The sequence below is a fragment of the Lynx rufus genome, unplaced genomic scaffold (assembly GCF_022079265.1).
Source record: "Lynx rufus isolate CCGP_SWC_20201006 ecotype Redwood Valley unplaced genomic scaffold, mLynRuf1.p SCAF_15, whole genome shotgun sequence".
Classification (NCBI taxonomy): Eukaryota; Metazoa; Chordata; class Mammalia; order Carnivora; family Felidae; genus Lynx; species Lynx rufus.
The window spans coordinates 21441488-21462405 of record NW_025814829.1 but is presented as its reverse complement, the minus strand read 5'-3'; the positions used below and the strand labels follow the sequence as shown (position 1 = coordinate 21462405).

The following is a 20918-nucleotide window of genomic DNA, read 5'->3' as shown; positions in this document are numbered from 1 at the left end:
TCCTCCTTGACTATTTTAAATAGTCATTTGTTAGACCCTTACACTATATCCTTCATTACCTTTTGCATATTTACCATCTTTTTTTTCTTTGTTCCGTACGATTTTTTCAGGTTTATCTTCTAGTTCATTATTTTTGTCTGTGTCTGAAAAGCTATTAGACCTATTCAGAAAACAATTTTTGTAATTTGTTACAGATTTTATTTTTAAGTGATCTCTATACCAACATGGGGCTCGAACCCCCAAACCCGAGATTAAGAGTCACACTCTTTACCAACTAAGCCAGCTAGGTGCCCCAGAACATTTTTAGTTTTAATTATTACTTTTTTTAGTTCTTGGTTTCTTTTTAGATATGTTGGTTTTTCCTGTTTGGTGCCTGATAATTCTAATATCTGATGTCTTTGCAGTTCTGATTTTCCTGTCTTTCCTGCTGGCTCTTGCTCATGGTGCTTTCTTTCCTGGTTGTTTTGTGACTTGTGTTTGTTTCATCATATTGTTGTTTGACTGTGAACTGATTTAAAAAAATTTCTTTCTCCTTTGGGAAATCTTTAAGGCCTGGGATGAAGATGAGTTCCTTCCAGGAGATTTGCTTTTGCTTCTTTTGGGCACGTGAGGGCATCATTGTACTAAGACTACTATTAAACCTAATTTTTGGCTTAAGACTCTTTTCAGGTATCTAGGTTGTATGTGTTGGGCTACAAACCTGCACTACAGTAGCTCGCGGTTACAGATTCTTGGGGGAGATAATCTCCTCCTCTTCCTGACCCAGCACCAAGTTTTGAGCAGTTTTTGTTGTAGACCTCTGGTGGTGATAGTTGGGCAGGGAATAGATGAATTCTAATTGGCTTCAATCTGAGAGTGTAACACTTTGAGGATTCAGCCTTATGGGAGGTGGGAGGAGAATCTCCTTTTAGAGTCCCTATTTTAGGCAGTCCTGGGCTTTTGTTTTTAACTCACATGGGACAAAGTTCTATCAAAAGTGAACTATAAGCTTTTCCAGTTTGGGTAGATTTCTTTCATGTCTTCATCCCTACTATAATTTATCTTATTTTATTAGCCAAAATATACCACCACCATCCCCCCCCCCACACACACACACACATTTTAACATCTCTGAAATCTATATAGCTCTTAAACTGATGGCATCCTGGATTGACTGGCAGCCAAGGTCAGGCATAACATAGATGTATTGTTTATGTGTGTATGAATATCAAAAGCGAAGCATCAAATCTTGCAGAATAACCACCAGTGGCTTGGAAGAAAATCTTGAGGCGGATGATGGAGCATTCTTTTAACTCCTAGGAATCAAATGTCTATGGAGGGGAACTGTTCTTAGAGTGAATCAGACACATTCAGCAGCATTCCTGAAACATGAGTCAGAAGTTGGTTGGTGCTACATAACTGCAAAGTCAGGCTGGAGAGTCCAGTGCCACCTGGTTTTCATTTTTTTAAGGATTATTTTATGAAATAATAAATCGCTTGTGTTCTTGATGGCACAGAGCGTTGTGTGGAAGAGGAAGATTAAATGAGGAAGTTTTAGGCAAATGATTTTTTTCTCTTATATTTTACTGTTTATAAATACCTAAGAGTAATTTATACTTAAAATAGATGACTAAGCCTAAAATATTTCTTTCTGTTCGTGAGTTCGAGCCCTGCATTGGGCTCTGCTCTTGTCAGCTTAGTCTCTTTCTCTCTCCCTCGCTCGCTGCCCCTCTTCAGCTCGCACACACTCTCTCCCTCTCAAAATAAATAACTAAACTTTAAAAAATTAAATATCTCTTTCAGTAAGTACAAAACTTACTGATTATAAAACTTATTAATTATAAGAAAGCATTATGTTATAGTTTGACGGCTTGTATCCCTTTTTTAGTAGTGAATAAAGCAGTGGTATCTCTTTCAACCAATAATGCCTTAGAATAAAGGTAATAAAGTTAAGTAATCTTTCATTTCTTGTCAGCTTCTGAGTACATTGGAGACTTTTTAAAAATCCAGTGATTTCAGATGGTAGCTGTACTTGTGGTGAGCGTAGCACAAGGTATAGACTCATTAAATCACTATGTCATACTCCTGAAACCAGTGTAACATTGTGTGTGTGTTGACTGTACTTCAATTTTCTAAAAAACCCACTGATTTTCGTTGCTTTTAGCAGGTGGGACCGTCTTCTTGTGTGTAGTCTACTATACTAACAGAAATGTAAGTCTTGTTTTACTCTTATCATCAGAAAACATACAATATTTCCAAAGACATCATTTGTTTTTGAGAGGGTCTTTCAAAAGGAGAGGGAGAGAACTATAGTAAAAGACAGGGTTTTTCGTTAGGATAGGGAAAATTTTACCATGTTCATATATTACTTACCTCCTTATTTCTAACAATTTCTGTCTATTTTTCTCTCTCTTTTTTTAAGTTACATTGCCTTTTGAAAAAAACCTTTTCAAATGCTTATTTATTTTTGAGACAGAGAGAGATAGAGCATGAGTGGGGGAGGAACAGAGAGACAGGGAGATAACAGAATCTGAAGCAGGCTCCAGGCTCTAAGCTGTCAGCACAGTGCCTGATGCAGGGCTTGAACTCATGAACCGTGAGATCATGACCTGAGCTGAGCCACCCAGGCACCCCTATTTTTCTCTCTTCTTGATTACATTTGCTGGAGGCCTTGTCTATTTCATAGTGTTTACAAAATCAAATTGCTTTTACTTCCAATTAACTTTATTTTGGTTTTAACCAGCCCCATTCTTTACTTTGGGGGATTTTGTTGCTTTTATATTCAATCTCTTTGCTGTCTTAAAAAATACGATATTTGAAACTATACATTTTCCTCCAAATACTGCTTTGACTTTCCCACAAAGATTTAGATAGGTTGATATTTTTATTATTATTTTTAAAAGAAGTAACTAATCATAATTGCTGACATTTGCCGTATACTTTTGTGGCCTGCAAAAGCAGTCTGTTTACATTTCTCTTTCTTTTTGTCCAAGTTCTTATTTGTGGAAACTTTATTTTACAGATGACTGTGGACTCTTTATAGGAAAACATGAATGCAGTTAATGTTTAACTACAGATAAAAAAATATAGCCTATTAAATATTTTGTTGTCTTTAATGAGATTTTTCTCAATAATCTAATATGTTCAATTTCTATATGTGAACATATATAGCCATTATTTGTAGAATATAAAATCTGCAATAATGTTCTTCATTATGAATTATAGTGTTTAGATCCTTTCCAGCTTTTTTTTTTTTTTAATATTTATTTATTTTTGAGAGAGAGAGAAACAGAGTGCAAATGGGGAGGGGTTAGAGAAAGAGGGAGATACAGAATTTGAAGCAGGGTCCAGTGCAGAGCCACAGGATCCTGACCTGAGCTGAAGTCTGAAGTCAAACACTTAACCGACTGAGTCACCCACGCCCCCCGATCCTTTATAGCTTTACATATATTATAGCCTTAATCTGTTATTGATATTGAAGAATTAAAATTTTCCATTGTAATTGTATTTTTATAATTTTCACATGACATGGGTATTAATCTACATGATATAATTAGCTGTCATGTTGGTCCATATAAATTCTTTATTATTTTATTCGTTATTGACTACCTTTTATCATATGCAGTAACCACCTGCCTTAAGTGCTTTTTTGCCCTAACTTCTGTTTCATCTGATATTAATATTGCTATTGCTGCTTTCCTTTTTTGTCAGTGTAGTTTATTTTTGCCCATTCTTTGATGTTTAGCTTTCCCAGGCCTCTTGGCTTCTACGTATCTATGTTAGTAATATATTCTTTCATTGATTTTTAAATAATTTATGCTTTTTTCCCTTCTAATAGCAAGATTTCTACTATTTAGGATAATTTTAATTGTTATTCTTTGTTTATTTTACTTTCTATTTATGCTTCCTAACTTTTATTCTTGCTTCTTCAATTCTGCCTCTTCTATGTTTTACTTTGTTTCCTTTTTTTAAAGTCAATCTGACAGGGAAACTTAGTAGCTGAAACAACAAACATTTATTATCTCACCCAGTTTCGGAAAGTCAGGAATCTAGGAGGGGTTTAGCTGGGCAGGTCTGAATAGGGTGTGCTTGAGATTACAGTCTACAAGTCACCTGATGCTTCAGTCCTCTGAAGACTTGATTGGATGCTGGGAAGTTTGCTTCTAAGCTCACTCAGATAGCTGTGCTCAAAGACCATAGTTCATTGGTGGCTATTAGCTGGAGGCCTTGCTCCTTCCCACGTGGCCTCTCCACAGGATTATTCGGGATCTAGCAGATGGCTTCCCCCAGAGCAAATGGTCCAAGAGAGCGAGAAGGATCAAGGTGGAAGCTCTAATATCTTTTATCACCTAACCTTCCAAATGATAACTGTCACTTTTGTTGTATCCTATTGGTCACACAGACCAATCCTGGTACTGTGGGAAGGGACAGCACAAGGATGTCAATACAGGAGGCAGGGAGATCGGGAGCTATCTTGGAAGCTGGCTACCACAAACACCCAATTTTTAACTCCACCAGTAAATATCTGGAGTCCAAAAACATTCTTAACTCTCTATTTGCCTGTTTATAGGTATCTAATAAAATATAACTCTGGCTATCATATTGTAAAATAAGCATTTGCCACCTTCTTCTCCTTCTCCTCCTCGTCCTCCTCCTCCTTCTTCTTTAATTTTTAATTTTTTTAAATTTACATCCAAATTAGTTAGCATATAGTGAAACAATGATTTCAGGAGTAGATTCCTTAATGCCCCTTACCCGTTTAGCCCATCCCCCCCTCCCACACCCCCTCCAGTAAACCTGTTTGTTCTCCATTTGTAAGAGTCTCTTATGTTTCGTCCCCCTCCCTGTTTTTATATTATTTTTGCTTCCCTTCCCTTATGTTCATCTGTTTTGTCTCTTAAAGTCCTCCTATGAGTGAAGTCATATGATTTTTGTCTTTCTCTGACTGACCACTTTCACTTAGCATAATACCTTCCACTTCCATCCACATAGTTGCAAATGGCAAGATTTCATTCTTTTTGATTTCCGCGTAATACTCCACTGCATATATATACCACATCTTCTTTATCCGTTCATCCATCGATGGACATTTGGGCTCTTTCCATACTTTGGCTGTTGTTGGTAGCGCTGCTATAAACATGGGGGTGCATGTGTCCCTTCAAAACAGCATCCCTGTATCCCTTGGATAAATACCTAGTAGTGCAATTGCTGGGTCGTAGGGTAGTTCTATTTTTAGTTTTTTGAGGAACCTCCCTACTGTTTTCCAGAGTGGCTGCACCAGTTTGCATTCCCTTTTTTTTTTTTTTAATGAGAGAGAGAGAACCCCAAGCAGACTCCACACCCAGTGCAGTACCTCGTGCAGGGCTTGACCCCCAGCCCCTGGGACTGTGACCTGAGCCAAAATCAAGAGTCAAACGCTCAACCCAGGCACCCCAACCATTTGGCTTCTTTATCTTTAGACTTTCTCATACTTTCTCATTCTTTTTTTTTCTTCTCATTCTTAATTAATTTGCTGTGAGTCTTTATAATTTAGGAAATCAATCTCTCTTCCATACCCTTTTTCTAATATTATATCAGTGAAGAAGACTTACCAACAACTGTAGTTAAGGTCTCTGTGTCAAATTGCCACCAGAGAAAGAGGGCCAGTAGGAGATATATATTAATAGATTTATTACAAGGAATTGGCTTTTGCAGTTGTGAGGGCTGGCTAGAAAAGTCTGAAATCCATAAGGTAGGTCATCAGAGAGGCCACGCTGGAACTCTTCAGCAAGCCAAGGCTTTAATTCACAGGTGGAATTTCTTCCAAGCTTTGCTCTGAAGAGATTTCAACTGATGGAATCAGGCCCAGCCAGATAATCTAAGTAATCTCTTTTACTTAAAGTTAACTGATTATGAACTGTAGACACATCTACAAAATACCTTCACAGTAATACCTAATGTAGTATTTGAGTGAATAACTGGGGGTTATCTTAGCCAAGTTGGCATGTAACATACCACTTTTCTTCAAAATCACTTTTCTTCAAACAGTAGCTTCCAGAGGCCTTGGTGTTCTTGAAGATATCAAATATGAAAAGATATATGCCTCCATATGTCTCCTATTTTGCCAAACTAATGTTGGTTTCCTGGCCCATTTGTTTACTAATGAAACTTATGTTTGAATTAAGTGTGTTTTTTCAGTGATTCCTTTGGTTTCGTTTTAATGGCAAAATATAAAGCTGCTCTAATTTGAATAGAGCCTGCTTTTTTTTCAGGTTGGAAGGCTTAGAATTATTTTTTTTATAGTAATTTAGTTTCTTTTCCCATAAGCCATGATCTTGGACTCTGCTAGTTAATTTTCATTTCCTCTCTGAGCTCTCTTTGTGTCCAGTCTCAGTTCTTTATTTGGGTGAAAAAATATTCTTTTATACTTTTATTGATTACATATGTGCCCGTTTTTCTGCATTCTTTGAGATTTCTATCTTTCAAAGGTTGGTTCTGCCTTTCCTCTTTCATGTTCTTTTAAAATATATTTATATTTTTTCTTTCCTAATACATTTCTCTAAATTACTTTGCATTTCACTGTTGCTACTTTACCCTGCTGAGTCCATTTTGTTTTTTAGTGTTTTACAGAATGATCTCACTTGGTAGTGTGATAATCCTGACAAGGTGTTGCATAGCAAATACATACAAGGATCCTCTAGACTAGACATTCCCTTGCATTTATCTTCTTTAGGGATTAGCTTTCACCTCCTCCCGAATGTATTTTTGTGGTTTCTTATGGTTTATCCATTTCATTGATTGGGTTAACTGTGGGCTAATATAGCATTGTTATTTATACAGGCCCTGTATTACTTTTCTAAGTATTTCCGCTGCCTCGAGTTTAATTCCTTAAATCTTACTGTTGATACTGATGTTTCTCCTTATTTCAATGATTCATTTTTTAGAAATTTGGAGAGCAGGGAAAGCTTGGAGTCTGGGGCACAGTTACTCTTTGCCATCTTTCAGGAAGTCCTGAGGTATGTACTTTTAATTGATCTTGTTAGTTTACTTGGTTTTGTTTTTGTTTTTGTTTTTAATATTATGACAGAGTGTTTGTAATAGAAGGTCAAGAATCAGGAGAATTCTAGGGGCACCCGGGTGGCTCAGTCGGTTAAGCATCTGACTCTTGATTTCAGCTCAGGTCATGATTTCATGGTTTGTGAGTTTGAGCCCCATGTGAGTTGAGCCTGCTTGGGATTCTCTCTCTCTCTCTCTCTCTCTCTCTCTCTCTCTCTCTCTCTCTTTCTCTCTGTGTGTGTGTGTGTGTGTGTGTGTGTGTGTGTGTGTGTCTCAGAAACAAATAAATTAAAAAAAAAAAAAAGAAGAAGAAGAATCAGAAAAATTCTATTTTAATCCTAGCTATTTTCCTAAATACCCTGTGTAACTTTGGCTAAAGTCCCTTCATTTTTATGGGCTTTAATCTCTCCATCTACAAAGTGTGGGAAAGAAAACTGTCCTTACCTTTTAGGAATGCCAAGAAAAATCTAAAAGTTTATGAGAAAGTCAAGAAAATTCAGGGCTTTTAGCCAAAAATAGTCTGAGGATCAGGCATTGGCAGTGGAAATGGAAGGACAGGAACTTAGAAGTGAAGGAAACAGGGGCACCTGGCTAGCTCAGTCAGGAGAGCATGAGACTCTTGATCTCAGGGTAGTAAGTTTGAACCCCACATTGGATGTAGAGAGTACTTAAAAATAAAATCTTTAAAAAACACACACACACACAATATATCCGTAACCCAGCTTGTCACTTCTTAACATTTGTTGCTTCAGATTTTTTTTTTTTCTTTTAGAGAGAGAGCGAGCACAAGCTGGGGAGAGGGCCCGAGGGAGACGGAGAGAGAGAGAAAGAGAGAGAACCTCATGCAGGCTCCACACTCAGCGTGCAGAGCCCAACACAGGGCTCTATCCCACAAACCTGGGATCATAACCTGAGCCAAAATCAAGGGCCGGATGCCCAACCAACTGAGCCACCCAGGCACTCCTCAGAATTTTTATTTGAGAAGTTGAACATTACATATATAGTTGAATCCACTTTGTACCCTTTATGATAAAATCTCTTTCTCTTTCTTCCCAGTGGTGTTCGTTATGTTAATGTATATCATTTTTGTGTGTTTTTTATATTTACTGTATAATATAATATATGCTAGTGTTTTGCCTGTTTTTAAACTTTATATTGTTATTATTATTATTATATATATTATAGAATATTATATTATTCTGCAAATTGCCTTTCCCTTTCAAGATTATTTTTTATATTTATCCATGGTAGTATATGTAATTCTAGTAGAGTCATTTTAACCATCAAATATTTTTATAGGATCAAGTATCAAATATGCCTCAGTTTATATTTTCTAGCTACCTTTTGATGGACATTTAGATTGTTGCCAATTTTCAGTGTTACATTAGTGCTGTAATGAATATCTTGTATAGTTCTCCTTGTACACACATGTAAGAGTTCTCTAGACTAGAGTGTCTTTTTAATGTTTATTTATTTGAGAGAATAATGTTTGTTTATTTATTTTGAGAGAGAGAGAGAAACAGAGTAAGTGGCAGGGGCAGAGGGAGAAGGAGAGAGAGAATCCCAAGAAGGCTCTGCCCTGTCAACATCGAGCCTGACACATGGCTCAATCTCATGAACTGTAAGATCATAACCTGAGCCAAAATTAAGAGTCAGAGGCTCAACTGACTGAGCCACCCATGCACCCCTAGACTAGAATATTTCTACTCAACTAGAGTTGTTGGGTCATGTGTTATGTGCATCTTAAACTTTACTAGTTATTGCCAAATGATTTTCCAAAATAGTTGTACCAATTTACCTTTCACTAACAGTGTGTAAGTTCCTGGTTCTTCACATTCTCACCAATACTGGTTTTTGTAGACTTCAAAATGTTTTTTGGTCTGATGAATATGAGTAAAAAATCTATTTTAATTTGCATTTCTCTTATTAGTAGAGAAATTGAGTTTCTTATGTTTATTGGCTACTTGAGTTTTCTCTTCTGCAAATTGCTTATTCATATCTTTTGCCCATTTTTCTATTAAGTTGTTTTTTACTTTCTTATTGTGGTGTAGCATTTTTTTTATATATTCTAAATATTAACTCCTTGTAGGTAATATTTATTGCAGTCATATTCTCTTAGCCTGTGGCTTGTTTTTCACTTTTCTGTGGTCTCTTGTTTTACAAAAGTTTTAAGTTATAATACTAACCTTTTTTTTTTTTTTAAGTAAGCTCTAGGCCCACCATGGGACTTGAACTCATGACCCCAAGATCAAGAGTTGCATGATCTACCAGTTTTTTCCTTAACGTTTATATACAATGTCATAAAAAAAATTCTCCAATATTCTCCTAAAAATGTTTCAGTTTTGTTTTTTGCATTTAGGTCTTTGTCTAGATTTTTACTTTTTTGTTGTTGTTGTTAATGTTTATATATTTTTGAGAGAGAGAGAGCACAAGCTGGGGAGAAGCAGAGAGAGAAAAGGACAGAGAACCTGAAGCAGGCTCTGTGCTGACAGCAGGGAGCCTGATGCAGGGCTCGAATCCACAAACCATGACATCATGACCTGAGCCAAAGTTGAACAGTTAACCACCTGAGCCACCCAGGTGCCCCTAGAGTTTTCTTTTTTGTAGATGATATAAAATAGGGATCTCATAATTTTTTAAATTATGAATTACTAATTATTCTAATATTATTTTTTCAATAATCCTTTTTTTTCCTACAAAATTTGCAATGTCACCTTGATCATATTTGTATTTATCTGCACTTAGCTCTGTATTCTGGTTCACTGGCAGCCTTGACAATCCCTATACTATTACCCTGGTGTTCAATATTATGTCTTTATTATAGGTCTTTTTTTTTTTTTTTACATCCCCCTGACATTTATTTTATAGGTGGAAACTTTTACCATTTGACCCCTTCACTCATTTTGCCCATTCCTCCACCCCCTCCTCTGGCAACCGCCTTTGGTCCTGGTAGAGTAAGTCTTACCTTGTTTTTTTTACAACTATCCTGGCTATTGTTGGCCCTTTAATCTTTTTTTTTTTTTTTAATATTTTATTTTTAAGTAATCTCTACGCTTAATATGGGGCTCTAATTCACAACTCTGAGATCAAGAGTTGCACATTCCAGGGACTGAGCTAGCCAGGTGCCTGGCCCTTTCATCTTTCATGCGAAGTATAGGTTCTACAAAATAAGTCTACTGGGATTGTGCATGGAATTTGATTGAATTTTGAGATTAATTGGGGCCTAACTTCCTATCTTATTAACTTTTTAAAAAAATTATTTTTAATGTTTATTTATTTTTTAGGAGAGACAGAGCATGAGCGGGGAGAGACAGAGAGAGAGACACAGAATCTGAAGCAGGCTCTAGACTCTGAGTTGTCAGCACAGAGGCCAGCGTGAGACTTGAATCCACGAACTGTGAGATCATGACCTGAGCTGAAGTAGGATGCTTAACCAACTCAGCTACCCAGGCACCTCTCTTACTAACTTTTTAATGTTGAACATAGTATATTTTTATTTAGTTAGTTTTATTTTATGTCTTAATATAAAGTTTTAGAATTTTATGTTAGGGTTTTAAATAATAATTTTTTCCTGTAGTTTTTTGTTTTTGTTTTCCTAGCCTGATAATAGAAACAAGTACAGTAGCAGAGAACACAGGAATGAATCTTTAAAAGGCTCTGAAGAGTAAGGGAGGAAATGTTTGGAAGGACTGTCCAGTTGTGTATTGATTCTGATGACAGCTTTGTACTCTGTCGATGGTAGCTAAGGTAGAACTATATTCCTCCTCATATCCTTCCCTGTATGCTTCCTAGTTAGAATTGTCACAAGAGAGGGGCGCCTGGGTGGCGCAGTCGGTTAAGCGTCCGACTTCAGCCAGGTCACGATCTCGCGGTCCGTGAGTTCAAGCCCCGTGTCGGGCTCTGTGCTGACAGCTCAGAGCCTGGAGCCTGTTTCCAATTCTGTGTCTCCCTCTCTCTCTGCCCCTCCCCCGTTCATGCTCTGTCTCTCTCTGTCCCAAAAATAAATAAACGTTGGAAAAAAAAAATTAAAAAAAAAAAAAAAAGAATTGTCACAAGAGAGATTTGCATGAGATTTTGAAGGTAAGAGTAAAGCAGTAGCCAATTTTGTGCTCTAAAGGTCAGCGTAGGGCAGGTGCAGTTACGTAGGTTACATGTTGTCAGTTGTCTGCTGGTTCATTTTGTTGGTTTGGGGCAGGAGCCATATCCACTGGATCTCCTCCTTCATCTTCTCCAAATTCTGGGCCATGTTCATGTCCTCTATGCTGAGGAACACCAACCTACCATATGGATCCCCTATAGCATTTAGAGTAGAAGAAGTGAGAAAGAGACACACACAGCTCATTTGTCCTCATGGGTTCCACTTTGTCCTCTGTCTTCCCCACATTGTATGTATCTTCCTTTTGCAGCTGCTGGCCTTGCTGACTTCAGGGCCAACGTCAGGTGTAGAAGCAACAGACTTACACAGACTGCTTAACTAGCTCCCATGATTGCAAAAGACCCGATCCCCATAATAAATCCTTTACTCTATTTTACTCATAGTGGTCTGCTTCCTTGATCAAATCCTAATTGATACAATTCACATTTTCCTAAAGGTCCTAGAGCAAACACTGGAAAAATAGAATGAAGAAAATGGGAGTCGTATATGGCCTCTGAGGGAATGAGAGAATATCAGAGAATTCAGGGACAAGACACTAGTCTTCAATGAAATGCATAAACATTGATGCTATGGAGACTGCAATGGTTGGTGTCAGTGGAAAGGAGTCTGAGACATACTTCCATAGTGCTGCACAAATCCAAAATCTGGGAATGCAGGATCTATTTCTAATTAACTTTGTTTTCTGTTGTTGGTGATTTATTTTAGAAGCCCCTTAGTATAATCCTGACACAGTATGCATTCAGCAAACGTTTGTGGAATGAATTGAAATTAGACTACTTGACATTAGACTAATTGAAATTAGACTTGAGCATCTTATAAGACTCACCTTTGCTGAAATACTATTAATTAGGCCAAAGAGAAATATTATTGCCCTGTCTTTGAGAAGAAAATGGGCACCTAAAGAGGTGGTACAATATTGTCTCTTTTCATGGAGAGATATGAACTGGATGACAGAATCCTTGAATTTTGGAAATGGAGCCCTCTCATTTTCCAAATAAGTTCAAGAGAAGTTCGTTGACTTGTCAGTGGCAAAGTCTGTTTCAGAATCATGTTCATAGGAATCTCAGTCCATTGCTCTATTTACTAAACTACAACCTCTTCCCCGCAAAACAGTCGAGTGAATTTCTTTATTGTGGATTTCAAAAGTTAAATCCAAGTACTGGTAAGATCAATTTCAACTTGGAGAGAGATCACTGAAGTCCCAGGCCTTATCTCATTCAACATTTTATTCAACAACTTGGATAAAGACCCATGAGAAATAATTTTGAAATTTTCAGGTGACATAAACTATAGTACCTATAACCTACTATATTGGTTTGGAGAGTTAGGATTTCAAATTCTGATTAATAGGCTAAAAGACAAAAATTTACAGGAATAATCAGAAAGTCCAGTATATACATTAAAATATATAGTTAGTACAGGAAGGGAAAAATTTGGTTTGGTACAAATTCATGAGAAAAAGGCCTGAAATTTTGTAGGAGTTAGTGAATAAGCAAAGGAGCTTTTTTAAAAAAATGTTTATTGCAGTCTTTGGATACAAGCAAATGGAGGAAGCAGGATGGGTCATAGATGAAGCCATGAGGACAATTTGGAGCAAGTCCTAAGACAAAACTTTAAGCTGTGGTGTCTAAATCTCTTCTTAGAAATCAAGAGAAGCCAGTGCATAGCTTGTGGGTATCCCTGCTAGACTGGACTTTCTTACTCTTGATTATTCCACCTCCTCATCATGTGCCTGTAGCACTCTGCTCTTACGTGTATAAAGTGACTGCAGACCGCCTTCCCCCCCCTGCTCACCTAAATCCATCCTTCATTCAAATCTAGCTCCAGCCCGGTTCACTTCTCAACGTAATTCATGGTGAGCTTTCCCCTCCTCTGAAATTCTCTTTTAGCCTGCTGCTTTTATTTCATGATGATTATGGGAACAATATTGGTGGCAGTGGTGATAAATAGCATTGGCCACATAAGAATTATCTGAGTATAATAAAACTTTGGGGAGAGATGGCTCATTTTGAAGACGGTATAAATGCTAATTGTAAAAGCTAAAGAATGATGTAGTTTGGAAAAATACCTATTCTATTTTTGCTTTGAAATTTGGCACTTTTTTTTCAGTTTACTAGTTTTTAGGATTATTTTTATTTTTTGGTTTATTTATTTATTTTGAGAAAGAGAGAGAGAGCATGAACCGAGGAGGGGCAGAGAGAGAGGGAGAGAGAGAATCCCAAGCAGGCTCCGCACTGTCAGTCCAGAGCCGGACGTGGGGCTCGATCTCACAAACCTCGATATCATGACCTGACCCGAACAAGAGTCAGATGCTCAACCAACTGAGCCACCCAGGCGCCCCTGAAGTTTGACTTTTTCAAAAAATTGTAAAATTATCTTAGAGCAAAGAGGGGCAACATAGAAATTAAGTCCCCGGGTATTAAGTGACTTTGCTCAAAGTCACTAAAGGAGAGACAAATTTGATCCCAGTGTACTGGGGCCTACACTGTGTCTATCAGAATAGGCTCTTAGGAGTTTACATTGTAAGAAATAGAAGTCAATTATGCCTGATTTATTTGATCAACAAGTCTACTTAATATATATTTATTGAGTGCTTACTCTGTGCTGGACAGTCTTCTAGGCCTTGGGGATACAGCAGCAAATAAATTCCCTGTAGTAGGGGAGAGAGACAATAAACAAACTCACAAATATATTGTATTTTGGATGCTAAAGAAGAAAAACAAAGAGGACTGAGTCGGATGTTAGAGAAGAGAAATGAAGAGGAAAGGAGTGCTTAAGACAGGATGGGGTTAAGGCAGCCCGTTTAATAAAGTAACATTTGTGGAGGCCTGACTGGAGTGACGAAGCAAGTCAGATGGGAGTCTTGGGGAAGAGCGTTCCAAGAGTGTGCTCAGCATCTAGAAGAATAGCAGGGAGGCTAGTGTGGCCAGAGGAGAACAAGTGAGGAAGTGATAGGAAATGAGATTAGAAAGGCAGCAAGCAAGGGGCCAATCCTATAGACCTTCATAAGTATTTTGGATTCTGAGTAAGATGAGAATCTCTGGGATGGTTCTGAGCAGAAGAGACAGGATCTGACTTACAGTTTTTAAAGAGCACTGGCACCTGGGTGATTCAGTCAGTTAAGCGTCTGACTTTGGCTCAGGGCATAATCTCTTGGTTTGTGAGTTCAAGCCCCACATCGGGCTCTCTGCTGTCAGCACAGAGACTGCTTGGGATTCTCTGTCCCACTCTCTCTCTGCCCCTCCCCCGCTGGTTCTCTCTCTATGTGTCTCAAAATAAATAAATAAATAAAATTATCAGGGCACCTGGGTGGCTCAGTTGGTTGAGCATCTGACTTTGCCCAAGGTCATGATCTCATGGTTTGTGAGTTCGAGCCCCACATTGGGCTCACTGCTGTCAGCACAGAGCCTGCTTAGGATCCTCTGGCCCCCTGTCTCTCTACTCCCTTCCTCACACTCTCTCTGTCTAAAATAAATAAACATTTTTAAAAAAGAATTATCTCCACAATCATTGATAATGAAATATACGACAAAAATTATTTAAAAAAACAAAAACAAAAAACCACTGACTACTGTGTAAAGACATGAAGGACTGCATGGGAACAAAGGTGAAACTAGGGAGATAAGTTAAGAGACTCTTGCAATGGGGCCCCTGGGTGGCTCAGTCAGTTGGGGGTCTGACTCTTGGTTTTGGGGCAGGTCATGATCTCGTGGTTCATGGGTTCAAGCTGAGCAGGACTCTCTGTCTCTCTCCCTTTCTGCCCCTCCCTCACGCATGCTTTCTCTCTCTCTCTCTCTCTCTCTCTCTCTCTCTGTCTCTCTCTCTCAAAAGAAATAAACTTAAAACAAAAAAGAGGCTATTGCAGTAATCTAGTGAGGGGTCATGGTGAGTACCACCAGTGAGTACCAGTGGAGGAGAAGGCCACTTTCAGAATTTCCTCATGGATTAGACATAGGGTTACAAAAAAGACTCAGGGAGTCTCCAGAGTTTGGGCCTGAACAACCAGAAGGAGTTGGATATTCATGGGCCCTCCTGGTAACTCAAGCTCTAAAAATGGGCATAGGGGCGCCTGGGTGGCGCAGTCGGTTAAGCGTCCGACTTCAGCCAGGTCACGATCTCGCAGTCCGGGAGTTCGAGCCCCGCGTCAGGCTCTGGGCTGATGGCTCAGAGCCTGGAGCCTGTTTCCGATTCTGTGTCTCCCTCTCTCTCTGCCCCTCCCCCGTTCATGCTCTGTCTCTCTCTGTCCCAAAAATAAATAAACGTTGAAAAAAAATTTTTTTTAAATGGGCATAAATGAACAGGAGGAAGAGAGCCATAACCACTGTCGAAATCCTACCCCAGAGCCAGTCTGATGAAGCCTTTGTCACTGCCAGCACTGGACACTGCATGCTACCCCTGGCCTAGATATTGCTGTTGCTAGAATAAATTCTGCTTCCTTGCTTCATTCTCTGCATTACTATTGCCTGAGCCAACATTCCAGGTGGGCACAACCGATTGACCAAGTTCAGATCACATGCCTGCTCCCTAACTACAAGAGGTGCTGGGAAAGGAAGTATATGCTCCTTCTACTTTTTTCCCCCTCCTTCTATTTTTAAAGTGGGATACTAGCCCTGCTTTTTACTCAAGTTCGAACGGTAGGGGATTCCTCAAAGACAAGAAGACAGTTCAGATGGGGGGGGGGAACCACAAAATCAAGGAATATACATGACAGTCTGTCAGAGCGGTCACTGTGGAAATGTGTTAGACTGCTGATACAGAAAGCCACTGTAACTCGTTTAAAAGCTCATTGTTTAAGGGAATTTTAAACAAACAATCTGAGAGAATTTCATTCATAACTGGGAAAGCACTTCAAAGTATTCAACAGGAAGATGAACGTTGCATTATCACTCAATGGCACAGAGCATCAGTAACAGACTTCCTTTGGCTCTGCCCACTTCTCTCACCCCAGCCCTGCAAGGCTGGGATTCTTACAGAAGTGAGGCTTTCTTTCAAGGCACTCAGACCCTATCTGTGAACTACTTATCTGTTTTAATCATTGCAGCATCAGGGGAAAGTAAGGCCTAACCTTCTGAGGGTTACCGAGGGAACCAAATGTATTTCAAGTCAAAGGGTGATACCAAAGTCAGGCATTACTGAGCAGTGGTCTAAAGTTTTTTCACTTGCTATAAGAATGTCCATAAAACCCCACAAATAGGGGTGCCTAAGTGGCTCAGTTGGTTAAGCATCCAACTCTTGATTTCAGCTCAGGTCACACGATCTTGTGGTTCGTAGGATTGAGCCCCACAGCAGGCTCTGTGCTGACAGTGTGATGCCTGCTTGGGATTCTCTCTCTCCCTCTCTCTCTGCCTCTGGCCCCCTGCCTCCCGCATGCACATGTGCACACACACACACACACGCACTCTCCCTCTCTCTCCCTCTCAAAATAAATAAACTTAAAAAAAAAAACCCGCAAACAATCCATGGAATTGTTAAAGGCCTTGAAAAACAAAGTTTGAAAACCACTGGGCAATGCAGAGAATAACAGATGGAGTGTTTAAAGACCTGCATGGGGTTAACTACTTCTCTATAAGCTTTACTTTCTGTAAGCCGTAGTCTCCTCTAAAATGGAAAAAAAACAGCCATCTCACAGTGTTATTATGAGGATTAAATAAGAGAATATATATAAAACCTAGCTGACTGGCAAAGCGTCCTATGATGTTAGAATAACTTACTTCTCACAGGCACATGGGACCAAGAATTTTAAACCTAGAACACTTAGGTCCTGCATCTATATGCCTGAGAAATTTCTGCCATCTGGAAGATTTAAAGGGCCAGAGACGTTCACCGCGCCTTGCCCCAAGAATGTTAAAACAATAGTGATAGAACCAGGTTCCCGGCCGTTCCTGTCCCTATCACTTTAAACACATCACCTGAGCTCTGGCTTACCTTACTGCCTTGATTTGTCTTGTTAGTGTGAACTGATGGCCGGTTCAGGTGTTAATTTATGCATCCCCCAGTTGCATCCCCCAGAGTGTCTCCAGGCTCCACTCAGGGATGGCTTACTTGTTCTCTCTGCATCTGGCTAACCCAGGTGCTGCTTTCCATCTTCCCCTATTTGGTTCCAGAGCCGCCTCCTCAGAGACTTTCTCCCACGACCCTGGGGACAAGCTGTTTGGCTGGACGATTCCACTTCACCAGCCTTGGTCCCTCCTGGCATAGGAGCCATTCTGTGGTTTGTGATTGAGTTCCACTGGGAGACAGTCCTCTGGGTGGCTGCTTTTGTTGAAGATGCGTGAACTTAACAGCCCACGAGTGGCTTTGAAGGCTTTTCCAAACTTCTCTTCTGTGGGTCGGGTAGGGAAAATTTTCCAAACTTCCAGGGTACTTCCTACCTTTGAGAAATAGTCTCCCAGATCTGGCCACAACTAGAAAGATGAAACTAACAGGGCATCTGAGCTGTGTTAGAGCTGGGGGCAAAGGAAGAGTTAAGGGGACTTAGGCATTGTGTGTTCACCACGAGAAGAGTAGGGGAAGATGAGAACATGCTGAGTGTATGGGGGGGCAGTGGATACGGTTGCAGGGTGCAGGGTCTGCATTTTGGTATTGAACATGAAAAACATTTTTAAGTTAAAATATATAATAGGGGTGCCTGGGTGGCTCAGTCTTGATTTCAGCTCAGGTCACGATCTCATGGTTCATGAGTTTGAGCCTCACATAGGGCTGCACACTGACAATGTGGAGTCGACTTGGGATTCTTTCTCTCTCCCTCTTTCCACTCCTCTCCTGCTCAAGCTCACAGTTTCTCTCTCAAAATAAATAAATAAACTTTAAAAATATGTATTATATATACATAATATATGTACGTATATTATAAATATTTGTGAAATGACTTCTTATTTGTAAATCATTGGTTTGGAACCCTTGTGCTTCTGAGCATGTGAAATAGGGAAAAGAGATGAAGGCAGGTCTTTTCCCTTGTTGCATTTTTTTTAAGTTTTGTTTTTTTTTTTGACGTTTATTTATTATTGAGAGGCAGAGGACGAGCAGGGGAGTGGCAGAGAGGGGAGAGACACAGAATCCGAAGCAGGCTCCAGGCTCCGAGCTGTCAGCACCGAGCTCGACGCGGACTTCGAACTCACGAACCGTGAGATCATGACCCGAGCCGAAGCCGGACACCCAACCAGCTGAGCCACCCAGGCACCCCACACTTGTTGCATTTTAAAAACATACCCAGAAAACCTTTTGGAAGGGAATGGATGCCTTTCAATCCCTAAACTTGGTGACTCACGGAATCCCTTTTTAGAGGAGCTAGAGGAAGAGCCTGGAGCTGTGAACGTTTTGCATTAGATCTTAATTAGATCTCTGCATTAGATCATCTGTGTAATATGTTTTTTATTTTTAAAATAATGTGTTAGGGAGCCCCTGGGTGGCTCAGTCAGTGAAGCGTCCGACTGAGGGTTTCGGCTCAGGTCCTGATCTCCCACTTTGTGGGTTCGAGCCCCACATCAGGCTGTGTGCTGGCAGTGCAGAGCCTACTTGGGATTCTCTCTCTCTCCCTTTCTCTCTGCCCCTCCCCTGCTCACTCTCTCTCAAAACAAACAAACAAACTGAAAAAAAGAACGTTAAAACAATAAATAAATAAAAATAAAAATCACGTGCTAGAGCCCCTGGCTGGCTCAGTCGGAAGAGCATCCAGCTCTTGATCTCGGGGTCATGAGTTCCAACCCCACGCTGGGTGCAGAGATTGCTAAAAAATAATAATAATAAACTTAACAAAAAAACCCGCGTGTTCCTAGGTTCCACGGTATGAGATGAGAGCCAGTGTCTGTCTTTTGTGACATTAAAACTTGAGATAGGTGTACTTGAGAAGATCCAACCTGCAGTACCAGAAAACTAAAACCAAAACAATAGTGACATAGGACTAAGATGTTTTCATGAAAAACTAGCAGATGGTAGAGTTGAGAATGAAGGAGAACTTGACAAAAAGCAGTTCAGAGTTTGGTGTCCGGGAGCAATGTTCCGTAGGAGGTGTGCTAAAGAGAGGGAATAGGGTGTTTGAATAAAATTAATTCTTTACACTCTCTAGACTATGGCTTGTGCGAAAGGGACCCTCTCGACGGGGAGAGGTCAACGGCTTTCACAGCCCTGGCAGGATGAGTAACAACAGTTAGGTAAGCAGTTTTCTTCCACTTTGGCAAATCAGAGCAGTACCGGATTTGTGGGGTACTAGTGGGCTTGTAAGATGCTAACTTTCCGGAGGTGGTTGTTGCCATGCGCCCCGTACCTGGGATCAGGCTACTTTGAAGGTTAATTGTCATGTCACTGATCTGCAGCTGAAAGAGGGCCCTTGCAGATCTGGGAAAAGAGATACCATCAACACCGGTTTCTGCAGAGCCCTGAGCACAGCACGTCAAGCAGGAGAGGAAGGCAAGTAGAGGGGGCTGCTGCAGGAAGTTTGCCCACCGTGAGCAGCTGGGAGATTGTGTTTTTATAGCTGGCGAACCTACATCTTTGTGTAGAACAGGGAGCGTAAGATTGATACCAGTTACTCAAACTGCAAACCATGCTGGAGACAAAAGCAGGACCTCAGTTGTCGTGGATTAAGACTTTACGAGGTGAACCCCCCTGAACTTTGCCCATAACAAGAGGAAAGTCCTTGGGATCTGACCCGCTTTGGAACTACCAGAAACTTCTTCTGGACACTCCCTTTTGACTTGAATGCCTTTCCACTCCTTTGAACAACTTATTTTATTTATGGATCGTATGTAATAACAAGAATAAACAAAAATTATTTATGAAACACCAGCAATATGTACAATGTTATGCTAGGCCTTGTAGGGGATGCAAAGAAAATTATCAAATGTACACTTTCATAAGTCTTAATGCTTTCCAAAATGCTTTCAGATCCTTGCATGATTTCACCCTTATAACATTACTCTGCTTAGCCTTTCCAGGAAGCTTTCTACCATTAACTTTACTTTGCTATTTTTATTCGAATACCTATATGTATCAGTTTTTGAAGTTGCATGCATTTGTACTTGTCTTTTTTAAAAATGTTTATTTAAGAAAAAAATATTTTTAACGTTTTTTTTTTATTTTTTGAGAGACAGAGAGAGACAGAGCATGAGCAGGGGAGGTTGCAGAAAGAGAGGGAATCACAGAATCCGAAGCAGGCTCCAAGCTCTGAGCTGTCAGTCAGCACAGAGGCCGATGCGGGGCTCAAACTCACTAGCGGTGAGATCATGACCTAAGCTGAAGTCGGATGCTTGACTGCCTGAACCACGCAGGCGCCCCTAATGTTTATTTATTTTTGAGAGAGAGCACAAGCAGGGGAGGAGCAGAGAGAGAGGGAGACAGGATTCCCAAGCGGGCTTTTCTCTGACAGCAGAGAGCCTGATGGGGGGTTCAAACTCATCATCTGTGAGATCATGACCTGAGCTGAAGTTGGATGCCCAACCAACTGAGCCACCCAGACGTCCCTGTACTTGTCTATTTTTGATATATATCTAGAGGTGTACCCCTTATATTAGACTGTTTCTCAGAGCAGTCACTTTCATTTTACCAATTGCTCTAAAATTTCCCGGAGGGTTCAAACTCTGTTTCATCCAAAAGATTATAGAGACAGAACTTTGTTTTTATTCACTTTAAAAAAATTTACATATAATAAAATTCACTTTTGTGAGTGCATATATGTCTGTGAGTTTTGACACATGCATAGTTATGTAAACACCGCCACCATTAAGATTATAGAAGTTTCATCTGCCCCTTC

General features: G+C 39.8%; 1 long non-coding RNA gene across 1 annotated transcript; it reads left to right on the top strand.

Annotated features, from left to right (window-relative positions):
- Positions 1 to 6902: 6902 nt before the first annotated feature.
- LOC124509996 (uncharacterized) lies at positions 6903 to 20173 on the top strand. The gene is made up of 3 exons (XR_006961564.1): positions 6903 to 6974; positions 19236 to 19320; positions 19483 to 20173. It is a non-coding gene; the product is annotated as an uncharacterized LOC124509996 (long non-coding RNA).
- Positions 20174 to 20918: the final 745 nt, after the last annotated feature.